We start from the raw sequence: 13,414 nt of genomic DNA, 5'->3' as shown, positions 1-13,414 counted from the left end.
CTGGCTGGATGGGGGGAGCTGGGGGCGGGAGCAGAGAGGGGGGTGGTCCAGTGTTGCAGGGGAGGCTGGGAGGACCCTGGGGGGAGCGGGAGGGGAGGGGGCTTGCGGGGGAGAGGGAGGGAGGGGATCCCTGGGGAGGGGGCTTGCGGGGGGAGGAGGCAGAGCCCTGGGCAGGGCAGGGAGGGGGCAGCACTGAGCAGGCTGCGCCCCCCCCCTCCCCCGAGCTGCCCCAGCCCAGCCCCGCAGCTCCCGGCCGGAGCAGCCGCCGCAGCTGGCCCCGCATTGTCCCGGCGGCCGCAGGATGTCGAGCCCCGCACCGCCGCCCGCCGCCCCCCGGGCCCGCGGATCCGGTGCCTGCGCCGGGCTCCGATAGGGATGGAGCCGGAATGAGGAGGTGAGTGACCGGCCCTGTCACCGGGGCGGGCGGCTCGGGAGCGGGGCCGGGGCGCACAGGGGCTGGGGAGTTTGGGGGGCGCACAGGGGCCGGGGTGGGTTTGGGGGGCGCGGGGGCTGGGGGGGTTTGGGGGGCGCACAGGGGCCGGGTGTGAATGTGGGGGGGGGTCGCACCGGTTCAGGGAGCGAAGGTGGGGTCGTACAGGGTGCGGGGGTTGGGGGACTTGCACGGGGGTCAGGGGGTGAATGGGAGGGGCGCACATTGTGGGGGTTGCAGGAGTCAGGGTGTAGGATGCACTGGGATGTGGGGGGGTTGCATAGGAGGGCGGCACAGGCCTGGGGGGGCGCACATTGTGGGGGTTGCAGGAGTCAGGGTGTAGGATGCACTGGGATGTGGGGGGGTTGCATAGGAGGGCGGCACAGGCCTGGGGGGGGCGCACATTGTGGGGGTTGCAGGAGTCAGGGTGTAGGATGCACTGGGATGTGGGGGGGTTGCATAGGAGGGCGGCACAGGCCTGGGGGGGGGTCTCCTGGGGGGAGTTGCACAGGCCTGGGCATGCACAGGGGCGGGGGGGGGTGCAGGGTCCGTGCGCACAGGGTCACAGTGCCTGGCTGGAGAGGGGAGAGCTGGGGCTGGCGTTGTGTTCCAGGCAGAGGGCTGGGCAGGAGCTGAGTGTGTGTTGGGGTCAGGGGGGTGCAGGGTCTGGGTGCATGTTGGGATGACGAGATGCACAGGATTGGAGCTGGGGTCGTTGGGGCCGTGGCTTGCACGGGACCAGAGATCAGAATTCTCTAGCATGTTGGATGTTGGTTCTGGCAGAGCGATCTCTTCACCCAGAGCGTCTCATCTGCACCCACCAGTAGCTAAAGGGCTCCCCCCCCCCATGGATTCTTTGGGGGTGGGGATGACAGTATATTATACATTCTCTTAGCCTGGCCACTGTGATTAAAGGCCCAGCTGCCCAGGTCCCTACCTCGGTGGCTGCAAGGGATGTGGGTGCATAATGCACTGCACTTGGATTTCCTTCTAGTCCCCCAGGGGGTGGGTTTAGCTGTCTGCCGGATCTCACTGACCATTCTATGTGCTCCGAAAGGATTGGGTGCAAACAATAATGTCTTAAATTTCTGTAGCATCTGTTATCTCATAGTCACAGTGCTACAGAAATGCAGCTACTTCTGGGGTGGACAGCATCTGTCAGACTGGTGCCCACAGCTTGCTGACCAGCCATTGTGGGAGGAAAGTGATTACATAAACACATTGGGATGCAAACCCCTAAAAGTGCTAATGGGATCTTTCATGTCCACAGAGAGCAGGAAGGATTTTGATGTGTAAGTTCTTGTCCAAAAGATACTTAAGAAAATTAATATTAATAAAGATAATTAGCACCTGGAACTCATTGCCACATGAAGTGTCTGAGGCCAAAACTTAGCAAGATTCAGAAAGGGATTGGAGATTTATCTGGATCTCAGGAGTATCTAGAGTTATAGTAGGTAATACAACAAAGTTGGAAAGAGAGAGTAAACCTCAGTTCCTTCTACCGTCATCAGAAGGCCATGGTGCTGGCCACTGGCAGAGCCAGGATGCTGGACATGGATGTGGTCAGGGTGGCAGTTCCGGTGTTCCTGTTATGAATTGTCACCTGGCTGTCACCGGGATGGATAGAGAAGCGCTGGCCACACATTCCTCTTCATCCCAAACATAGGTGCTGGCACTACGGGTCCTGGGGTGATGCGGCACCCTCTGGCTTGACGTGGTTTCTATTCTATCCAGGGTTTACAGTTTGGTTCAGTGGCTCTCAGCACCCGCACTGTACGAATTGCTCCAGCATCTCTGATCCCAAATATTCTGAGCCTCAGTGCAGCAGAAATGGCAGGATCTTCCTCTGCTGGCCGGTATGGTGTTTTTGTGTGTTTCATAGTCCTTTAGACGCCCCGGCTTGTACTCAGTGGTGCGTAGAAGGGTGGCCAATTAACAGAAGAGGGAAAGGGTCTAAATCAGGATTAGGCATGGTGTGAGCCAGTATCCATGGAGGCCTGATTGTGTGGGGAGTAGGAGCCTAAAGAATGTTTGTTTGTTTGTTTGGTTGGTTAGCGGTTGTGTTGATAGCAGAACTGTGTATGGATTGTACAGAGACGTACCTGCTGCTCTCACATGTGTGCCGAGTAACCCTAGCTCCCCCAAAGGGCTCTGATCATGGACTGTTAGCTGAATCTCTGCTTTCTCAGCTCAGAACATTCCTCTCCCTCCCACGGCCTCAGGGGCATATATTCATGTCAATGTCCATGCATGACTCCTGTTAGTATGTACATGTGTATGGGGAGTGAATGGTTCCAGAGCATGCTATAAATGTGTTTATTGGGAGAGCGGAAGATCATGTACCTTCTAAGAACAACACCACATACTCCCTCCCTCTTAATTGCCAAGCTAATCAGGCAGGCATGGGACAGCACTGGCCTATTAAAATTTTGTAGAATTAAATTTAAATACAGCATTTTTTTAAAGCTAGGAAGATTTTTCCTTGATTCTTACCGGTTTTTGTTCCTCTTCCTGCTACAAGTAGAAGACAATTCTTTTATTTTACAGTGGTTTGTTAAACAGTAGGTTAAAAAAAGGATACCTCACAAAAAATGGTGGGTATATATATGTATATATTTAAATAAATGGTCAATTTCTTGGTGCTTCTGCAGACCCTGTGTACTGACTTATGGGACTAATACTTTTGCTTTGGCATGTGAGATATGAATTCTAAATAATAAATAATATCGCAATTTTTAGCGCAAACAAATTGGAAGGATACAAATGTGCTTAACTAAATTCAGAACGAAAAAATCCCCCAACACTTAATGTAGTTAATTGAAGAAGGTTATTTTAAGCAGTACAGTTTTGGTGAAGAAAATGATTAAAATAACTAGGTTTGGCTCTATAATTGAATTATTGATTGTATGCATTTGTATTATGGAAAAACCTCGCCAATTTCCTTCCAAATCTTTCCACATGGTCAGGCTGATTGCTGGCCTTGAGTTTTTATGGATCGCTCTTTATGTGCTCGTCAAATGTTGACTGGGAGTTGGGGGGGGGGAGGGGGGTAGAATTTTGTTTTGTGTGGGTGCCAATGTGTAATTTATGTGGGTGTTTGTTCTCAGAGGTTGTTCTGAATTAAACATTTTGGCAGGGTAGAGATGCAGTGGAGTTAAACATTTGTTTTAGATCTCGTTAGCAGGAGTGTATGGACATTTTCTTGTCGAAGGCTTTTTGGGATAATGACTGGCACATATTGTATGGTATCCTTTGAAAATCCTTAGAATCCTGAAATAATGTAACCATGCAGGCCTGAAGTCAGCGCGGATGTGAGAGGGAGAAACTTTACAGAAGTCAAAGGAGCTGTGCCTGTTTTCACCACTGATGGTTTTGCGAAAGCTAATTAATGATGATGAAAATGCCCTATGTTAATACTTACTAGCTTTTTGCTGCTGGGATCTGGAGTTTCTGTTCCAAAAGCGAAACTACAGTTCCTTAAATGCCTGCTGTTTTTATGATAAAAATGCATGAGATCCGATCTAGCAAAGGAGAAATAGATCCTGGGGTGGGTTTTTGGTGTGGCTTAAGCCATGAAGGAGCAGAAAGCTGCTGGTCCTCTCTCACAATTAGTTTTCTTTTAACTCAGCTCCAGGGAACGGTTTAGCTAGCAGCCTTTGTTCTGCCTCCATTCTCCTTTAGAAGACCCTCTGCATTCTTTCCTTTTGCCATTATCATTTTGGTTAAACAGAAAGGCAAGTTGTGTACCATATGGATCATGTTAACAATTGCTTATCTGGAGCTGGTGTTTTCTCCCCTCTCCCCAACCTTTTTGCTTCTTTCAGACCTCTGAGTGGGGTTTTAATAGCATCTTCAATTTGAGGCAATCAGACCGCACCATGGTGCCAGTTTGACAAGGGTTCTGTAAAACTGGAGCAACCTCTCTCTCTCAATCTCTTTTGTCTTGTTTCCTAAGAAAGTTCATTTCCCATTTCTGCAGACATATTGCTTCTTCCATGTCATCAGCTGGAAGAGAATTAGCAAATTAAAACATGTGATTAGCACTAAAAATCCCCAAACAAGCCCTACAGAATATTTGGAAATAACCAAACAGTTTTGATTTAGCAGAGACCCTGGTGGGCTTCTGGGGGGGTTTTCCTCATGGAGAAAATAGCACAAATTCATAGGCTAGATTCCCACCGTTTAGTCAATAAAGTGCTTTCATGACGCGTGGAGTTCAAAAACTGTCTTCCTCTGACCTCTCTACGTCAGGGAGTTTTACTAGGAGGCGATCCTAATGATATTTTTCAGGTTTACCGAGACTGAAATACGTATACACACGGAGGCCAAGGGTTTCAAAAGTGGAGATCTCAATATAAATATATAATGGAGATATCCCATCTCCTAGAACTGGAAGGGACCTTGAAAGGTCATCGAGTCCAGCCCCCTGCCTTCACTAGCAGGACCAAGTACTGATTTTGCCCCAGATCCCTAAGTGGCCCCCTCAAGGATTGAACTCACAACCCTGGGTTTAGCAGGCCAATGCTATCCCTCCCCCCCAATTTGGGCTCCTAAATCCACATTTAGGCTCCTCAGTACGTAGCTTGAAGGCTCCAACTCATCACTATTATCCTCTTTTTACACTCGACTCCTATTGAGCTCAGTACCTTCTGACAATCAGGGCTATTTTAGGAGCCTAAAAATGGATTTGGGTGGTTCACTTTGGGCCCCTGCGATGGCCACTAGGTATAAATACTACTACTGGTTGATTCCCTTGCAGTAGAAGTAAACAAAAAGTCTCAACAAGGTATTTGGTTGCAAAGTCAGTACTAAGTCTTAAAATAGCAAAGGTGAATCAGAACGAATAAAAGATCTGCAGAGGACAAAGGCAACTTGCAAGGATGGGGCCTGCAACCCATTGTCTGTGCAAGGATCTGGATACATGGCTCACTTGCAGTCCAGTTGTTTTGCTATAGCTTGACTCGTTACAGTTGTCATTTATGCAGCCCCACAGGTGTGTGTGGCAGTTCACAGTACCCAGGCAGCGCACAATCAGCTTGCTCTGTGATATGCTGAAATATTACTGTCTTTGTTTATATTGAAACACCCGCAGTCAACTTTCTTCACATGTAAAAGACACCACTGCTGGCTTTCAGCAGTTACCTAGTACTGCTCCAGACCCTAATACTTCATTCTCCTATACCTCCCGCTTAGAAATTCCCATCTCCTGTAACTTAGTCCAAGGTAATAACTAAAGCAGCTATTGTTTCTATGCGGTGAAGGCACCAGCCTGGGACTCAGTCCCACCACTTCACTTAGGTGGGATCTGAGCTCGCTTGAAAATTGGGCCCTTAATTTTTCTGTGCCTCAGTTTTCTTTCCGTTAACGAGAGAGAACAATACATCCCTACTTGGAATAGAGTCATGAGTTTGTGAGTTGCTCAGAAACCCTGGTGGGGGTGGGGGGGGGGTAGGCATATAGAGCTGGGCCTTGCATATTCACATTAACGATTGGGAGAGCCACTGCAGATTTTGCAATCTGGTAAGTGAGCAAAAACATTTTAAAAAACTCTGATGTAGAATGGTGCATCACAAAATGCCCTTTTGTTGTTTGTTTGATGAAGTGCAGTTCAGTTTTTTTTATTTATGGCACCTTGTAGCAGGCCAGCAAACATACTGGGACTTATTTGGGGAAAATAACAGCGTTTCAGTGATGTGAATTCTCCAATCCAATGCTATGCTGATAACTCTTGACTAAAAAATGAGAGGAGACCGCCAGGCACGTTTGTGGTATAGTAAACAAGGATTATCTGGGCTCTGGGATTTTTTTATATAGCTTCCCTTTTATCCATTCCTACAATGAGTCTTAACCATCTGCCCATTTACTGTGTGTGTTTGTATCCCTTTTTGACACCACAGTACGTACATGTGTGTATGGACGGGGTGTGTGTGTGTGTATTACACACAACTGATTGTGTTTTCTGAGATGTAATAATTAGTCAGTTTCTATTAGAAACCTCAAAATAACAGATCCAAATGTTGGTGAAATCCTGATTGGGATGTGGCTTGTATTAGAGCTTCTCATGAGAAGCGTGGTTCAGTCTTTGGTTTGGAGGTCACAAGATTGCCTGTTCAGATACAATCCCTGATTGCATAAATAATACAATAAAATTGCAGTACCAACACACTGCTACTGAGGGCAGAAACGATCCGCTGCAGACTTCTGTGGTATAGCACTTGGTCAAACCCGGCTTGTTCCTGTGCCAGATGTTTCTGGTTTTCGGAGCTCTACGAACCTCTGTTGTTCCTTCCCCCTCAACTTGAGGGAAATATAGTTGTTAGAGGGGGAAATGTCATAATCCGCAACTGGGGATGGGGGTGGGGAAGTGTCGTTTGAGCTGGGATTCGTAAAGGGAAATGCAGTGCGGCATGGGGTGCCTGTATTCAAAGAAGGAGCTTTAGCCACCCACATATTAAGCCTGCCTGACACTTTTCATCCGTATTTTTGAAAAGCTCTAATGATTCCCGGGTTTGCAGCGGGGACTTTGAAATTTGGCAGGGACGTCAGCCTGGGGTCGGAGGGCGCCTTTGGTTGTCCTCAGGAAGGTCCTTTCAGATTTGGCCAAGTTACAGGCTGTCAACGATCATCGCTTTGGTGCCTGTGTTACGTGCAGTGGGAGCCGGCTGCTGAAAACACTCCTCTTTCCATCCACGCGGCGCATGCTCCCGGCACCCGGCTTCAGCAGGCCACTCAGAACTGACTGGTGTTCATGCTGGGCCCGCCATCTTATCAATGTGTCCTCATTAGCCCAGTTTTACACATCCCCTCCTAGTGGCTGGACCCATAGAGGATAACCGCCTGTTCCTGCAGCTGGCTCTTGTATTCAGTCCTTCGCTGCAGTGGAATGTAGGGACATAGGACTGGGTCAGACTCAAGTTAGCTTTAGACCAGTGCGCTGCACCAGATGCTTCAGAGGAAGGTGCCAGAACGCCACAGCAGGCAGATGTGGGGTCATCTGCCCCCCAAGTTAGGTCTCGAGTCGTTACAGATTGGCTTAAACCCTGAAGCACGAGGTTTAATCTCTCATCTAAAATGTTTGTCAATATTAGCTGTTACAATTCTGGCTATTCTTGTGTGAAAGTCCAATGTTCAGAGCCTCCTGCTGCTGCACTCAGATAACCGTGGCTGTGTTACAGAGTGAGCAGATGCAGCGGAGATACAGGGGGGCATTTTCCAGAGGACGGGATCAGCTGAGGAAGAGACTCTTGCATCAACAATGGGGATATTGTGGGAAAAGCCAGAGAAGAAGCTGTTGCTAGATGCTCGGGGGGAGTGGACAGGGGAGTTAAGACAGAGGCAGCTTTGCATGCTGTGTGCGTGAAAGGAACGCCCGCAGGACCGATTTCACTCTTTGCGGGCTGGAGAAAAGTCCCATGTCCGTCCCCCACCCCCCTTGGGAATGAAGGGACTCGAAAACCAAATTCTCTTCAGTGTAAATATTGAGTGCAGGCAAACAGGCCATGTCCGGGACAGGCAGGGGCAGCACGGACTTTGTCTCATGTGGGGCTTTGTGCTTTGGAGGCAAGGCTGCTGCGAGTTCTCAATCGCTGTCCTTGCTGCTCCGGCTAGGACTTGAGTCGGAGCGGCGCTGAGCACCCACCGTTTCCATTGACTTCGATGGGCGCGGTGGGTGCTCATCTTCTCTCAGGATCAGGGACCACATTCATGGCTTGACGTGTTACTAACTGTGAAATATTCGTATTCTGGTACTGCAAAGAGGCCCCAACTAAGATCCGAGCCTCCTCGTGCTGCACAGACGTAGAACAAGTCCCTGCCCCGGACAGCTTGCATTCTAGATAGGCAAGACAGGCAAAGAGTGGGAGGGCGAACAGAGGCAAAGTGACTGGCCCAAGTCCGCACAGCGAGTCAGTGGAAGAACCAGGAATAGAGTCCAGGCCTGCTGACTCCTGGCGCCCTGTCTGCTGAGGGTAATTCTGTTGAGAACTCGAGCTTTGCTGGCCTGGATGTGCCTTTGTACACGGGAGTAGGTCCCTTGGGCTCTCTGCACTGAGTCGTCCTGGTGATACTGCACCTGCCCTGCACCTCATTTTAAGGCAGGGAACTGAGGCACAGAGCAGGTAAAGGCCAGATTCCCAAAGCACTTGGCCTCTGGGTGCTTCAGCAGAAGATGGACGAAACCCCGCCTTAGGCAGAGGTGGGATAATCTGCCCCACTTTAGATCTCCTCCACCATTTAGCTAGAGATTGGTTTGAACTCGGAAGCCTGAAGTTTAATCTCTCGTCCAAAATTTACATTAGCCTGAACCATGATAACTCTGGACATTCACGTTATCCAGAAATGTTTGGTCCCCCTTCGAATCCTACTACGTTCTTGGCTCAACCATATTGCATGGCAGAGAGTTCCCCGTTGCGTGAGGAAGTGTTTCCGGTGGATTTAATTGGATGTCCCCGTGTGCTCGTGTTGGGAGGCAGGCTGGACGGACGCTCCTGATCTGCCTTCTCTAGCCCATTCAGCATTGTGTCCTGTCCCCACTGGTTTCCCCTCTAAGGTAACTATCCCGGTCTCTTCAGAAGAGAGTCTTTCCAAGCCCCTTATCATTCTCATCGCCCTTCTCTGGCCCCCTCAGTTCTGCGGTGTCCTTTCCATCCGCTGGAACCCAGCGTTCCGGATGGAGCCAATCTCCGACGTTATCACATCTTCTGTCACAGTCGCCATCCCATGCGTGATGCGCCCTGACCCTTTGCTGCTTTGACCGCAGCGGCGCATTGAACGGAGAGTTTCATTCAGCTGGGGAATCGTGCAGAATCGCCAACGCTCCGTCCTGCAGCGCCTTGCCTAGGTTTTTTTGCCATAGGCTGCTGATGTGGCTTTAGGCCAGTCCCTTAGCCTCAGTTCCCCATCTGTACAGTGGGGATAATGGCACAGGGGTGTGGGGAGGAGAAATGCGTTAAAGATTTGTGAGGTACTCAGCTAAGACACAGAGAGATTTCTGGGCTATCTCCCACCATACAGAAGAAGACTGATTAGATGATTGTGAATTTTTCTCAGTCTCAGTTCTGTAGTTCTAAGGAATCCCCCCCCACCCCTCTGCAGAAAAGCCAACATGCAGTGAAAGGCCGATCTGAGTGCTGGGGGCTACAGACGGGACACAGAGTTTCTTAGGACCCAGTGCCTGTTAGGCTGAGAGATCAGCAGTTCTGCCAGATCTTTCTGGTGTTCTAGCAGCTTCCGCTTCCACCCTGTGTGTGCGATTGCACGGGGTACGAGTCAGGGGAGCCGATGGAATGTGGCAGAGGTGGAAGCTGGATTGGACTGCAAACCTGGCCGAGCAAAGCATGAGTCGCCTTGTGCGCGTGGCGGGCGAGGACGGGACTAGCAGGGTCGATTCTTGTTCCATCTCATCATTTCAAGGGTTGATCATCAAACCTTCTTCAGTCTCAGCCTGGTGATGAGAGACCCTGGTCAGATCCTCCACGGATGTAACTCAGCCTCGCATTGCTGAAGTCAACGAATCGACACTTGCTTACACCAGCTGAGGATCTGACCCCGTTCCCCCTCCCATCCCCCTTAACAGGGCTTTAAAGTTACAGCCAGCTCCGAGCTGCAGAGTTTATTTTGCTGTGTACGAAGGGTGTTGTAAAATCCTCCACCTGGCCTTGGGGCCTGTCCTCAGCTGTAGTTAATGTTCGTTAAACTGTACAGACTGCCAGAACAATTTTTCCTCCAATAGTGCCTGCCCTGTGTTGCTTATCAGGAACTCCTGATCTTTATGGGGATCCTAATAAACCCATCCAAGGCCTAACAAACACTGCTGAATTATAGGCTAGATCAGGAAGAGACGCAAATTTAAATATTGTCTCCCTTCTTCCGCTCCCACCCTCCCCCACGGCGAAAAAAAAACACAGCCATTCCCTTAAGTAACCAGATAATGGAACTAAATATTGACACATGTCTTATTATTAAATTATGGCAGTGCCTAGTATTGTTTGTATCGGGGAACAAAAAGATAGTGGCTTCCATAAAGAGTTGACATCCTAGCAGAGGCCCCAGCTAAGACTGGAACCTATTGTGCAAGGTGCTGTACAAACACAGAGGGTTTCTCTTTACTCAGATAAAAGGGGAGGGGCTATAAAGAACATGTGAGCTGTCGTGTTCTAAAATTCTCATGTCAACAAGGTAAGTTGTACTTTAGCCCAACTAAGCCCATGCTGAATTACAACTTGCCTTGTCTACAAGAGGGTTTGACAATGTGCTTGTTAATCGATTCTGAAAAACCCACCTTTTACGCTAGCCCAGATAGGCTCCTAGGAAGAGACAGCCCTTGCAATGTAAATAAACAAGGGGGAAGAGGGGAAAGGCCCAAGGTCACCCAGCAAGTCAGTAGCAGAGCTGGGACTGGACTGTGAGACTCCCAACTCTCAGCCCAGGAATGACCCACTAAGCAGCACTTGCATGCTCATGAATAGTGTCTACTGTCGATCCATTCCAGGGACCTCCCCCCTCGCAAAAAAACAAGTCTCTGAAAAACCATCTGTTAGTTGCCAAATTATTGAATCTGTTTCTGGGATGCGGCTGCCTTCAGATACTTGGACTGTTCTGTTCATGGCTGTATTTCCTCGTAAGCTGAACAATATAGATCTCAATAACCTACGTGCCCAAGTGAACTCTTCAGCTGGTTCTCTTCTTTGGGGGCGGGGTTCTTGCCAGGCAAGGATAGTTGTCTTCTGGGCGCTCATCCTTGATTCTGACTCGGCCTTTTAAAGGAAAAAAAGATTTGGCCAGTGAGCCTGTGGTAAAAAGTTGTGATTGATTTCTGGTCTTAAAGGGACCATGATGGGTTCGTAAGCCCACCCCCGTCTCTGTCTGTCCTTTTTCATGGTAGGTCTGTTCGTAAACGCCATATACCCCATGCACTGTGCTATGCTGAAGCGCTCCTTAACAACAAAACAAGAGCTACCGACCTAGCTTGCATGGGCAACCTACCCGACAATAACAGAGTGGAGAGAGCTGCATCCCAGAGCTCACAGCAGTCATGAGCAAAGTACTCGACGCCCTGCTAGAATCCCGATTCCTTAGCGAGCAGGATGATTTGGGAGCAGCCGTACAGCACTGATGGGAAGAGGGAAGCGATTTCCGTTGTAAAGAGGTATAGGAAATGAGCGTGATTGAAACCCACTGGGCGAATGATAAAGCCCTACTGTGGTGATGCCCCGTTCATAGTGCAGGACTGGATCAGAAGGTATTGGTTTTAAAGTCTTTTATGTGTGTGTGAAAAAATCCTTGCATAGAAAGGGAGAATTGAAAGGAAGGGGTTGCAAAGTGGGCAGCAGTGCGTGTGTCGGGGGCTTGGGGGGGGAGGATGCGTGTGCTGCCATACATAGTAGTAAAGGCTAGAGAGGCATTGGACGCTATGCAAACACAGAGTGACAATTGACAGATAAGTTGTGGGGCGGGTAATCTACGAAGTCCTGGACTGCTGGCTAGAATCCTGATGCTCTTGTAAATGTAGGAGTAATTGATGGCACCAGGACTAATGGTTGCAGAAATGTGTAATTAAAGGCCAGGGGTGATGCGCTCCTAACCTGGGCTGTGTACTGGAGGTTACAGAGGTTGAGTGTGTTTTGAAGGTGATGTCCTGCAATTCACACCACTCTACTAGGAGGAGCTCTGTCAGCCAATGGGCAGCTCAGAATCTCAGCTGTCTTGTGCCTCACTGCGATTTGGGCTGGGAATGTCCTGCTATGTCTGAACTGGGTTAAGTTGCTGTGGGCTTGATTCTCTGCCTAATAAATTGGGAGCCTGATTTTCTGTTGCCCTGCACCTTGTGTCATCACTGACCCCACTGAGGAATGTTGACACCCACAGGTGTAAATGGTACAGGGAGAATCAGCCCCCCCCCCCCCCTACTGTGACATCAGCATTAAACATAACAAACAGAGCAGACGGGAGAATGCAAAAAATACCACTTGGAACGATGCAAAAATGTTCGTATTGTTCAACGTTTGTCATTTTGGAGGGAAGAAAAGCGGCTTTGTGCTTTGGCGGGTTTCTTGTGCATTCTGGCTGGCTTGTGCTTGCCATCACATAGTGCAGCAGGATCTAGGTGCCCCCAGCTTCCTCTGACATCCCATACTAAAAGAATTTGGGGGGAGGGATAGCTCTGGGCTTGCTAAACCCAGGTTGGGAGTTCAATCCTTGAGGGGTCCATTTGGGGATTTAGTTAGAGATTGGTCCTGCTTTGAGCAGGGGGTTGGACTAGATACCTCCTGAGGTCCCTTCCAACCCTGAGATTCTATGATTCTCTTTGGGGGCTGGTCTATGTAAGAGAATCAGAGTCGACTACAGCTGCTTAGTTCAAGCATTAGAACCGTATGCGTCTAGCCCCAGAGTTCCTTGGGTTCAAACCCAAGTGCGGGGATGGGGGGCATTGCGCTGTGTTTATCACTCATCCTCGGGGGGGTGCCTGTGTAATAACACAACACGTGCTGCCCTTGTCATTTCTGGATCTCAAAGCGTCTTACGAAGGGAATCAACAGGAATGACTTCAGATTTGCCGAGTGTCCCCTGTTGGTGAGAAGTGGCTGAATGGAGCTCTCTGCTTTCTGGTCTAGGCCGCCCAGGACCAGAACGATAGAATCCAATGTGGGGGGGATTTGGGGAAGAACACCAACAGCGTCATGGTTGGGAGAAAGGACGTCTCCTGTGGAAACTGAAATGACTGAATACATTTAGCTTGGTGACGGTTAGGGGGTGTGAAAACTGTCAGGAACCCTGGAAAGGTGTGTGACTTCTCCCCCTCAGCTAGCAGAGCGACTCCATTAGCTCAAGAGGTCTTTGGGGAGCCTGCCAAGCCAAGATGGGAGGCTGTGGCATGAACATCATGGGGGGAGGATACGGGGGGTCGTATGACCAGGGGATGCAATTAAGCGAAGGGCGACGTAGGCCGGCTCTGGCGGGGGAGAGCCAGGGTGGAGCGGTGTCCCG

The 13,414-nt window shown here is 49.8% G+C and overlaps 1 protein-coding gene across 1 annotated transcript in view; it reads left to right on the top strand.

Moving 5' to 3' along the window:
• The first annotated feature begins 263 nt into the window (after positions 1-263).
• The window catches only part of FIGNL2 (fidgetin like 2), a 49,969-nt gene continuing 36,818 nt past the window's right edge, over positions 264-13,414 (top strand). The window contains exon 1 of the mRNA XM_054012535.1: positions 264-394. The gene's annotated coding sequence lies outside the window, so the exon portion shown is untranslated. The remainder of the gene's footprint in view (positions 395-13,414) is intronic.

The sequence above is a fragment of the Malaclemys terrapin genome, chromosome 23, assembly GCF_027887155.1.
Source record: "Malaclemys terrapin pileata isolate rMalTer1 chromosome 23, rMalTer1.hap1, whole genome shotgun sequence".
NCBI classification, from domain to species: Eukaryota; Metazoa; Chordata; order Testudines; family Emydidae; genus Malaclemys; species Malaclemys terrapin.
This window is presented reverse-complemented; position numbering and strand designations above follow the sequence as displayed.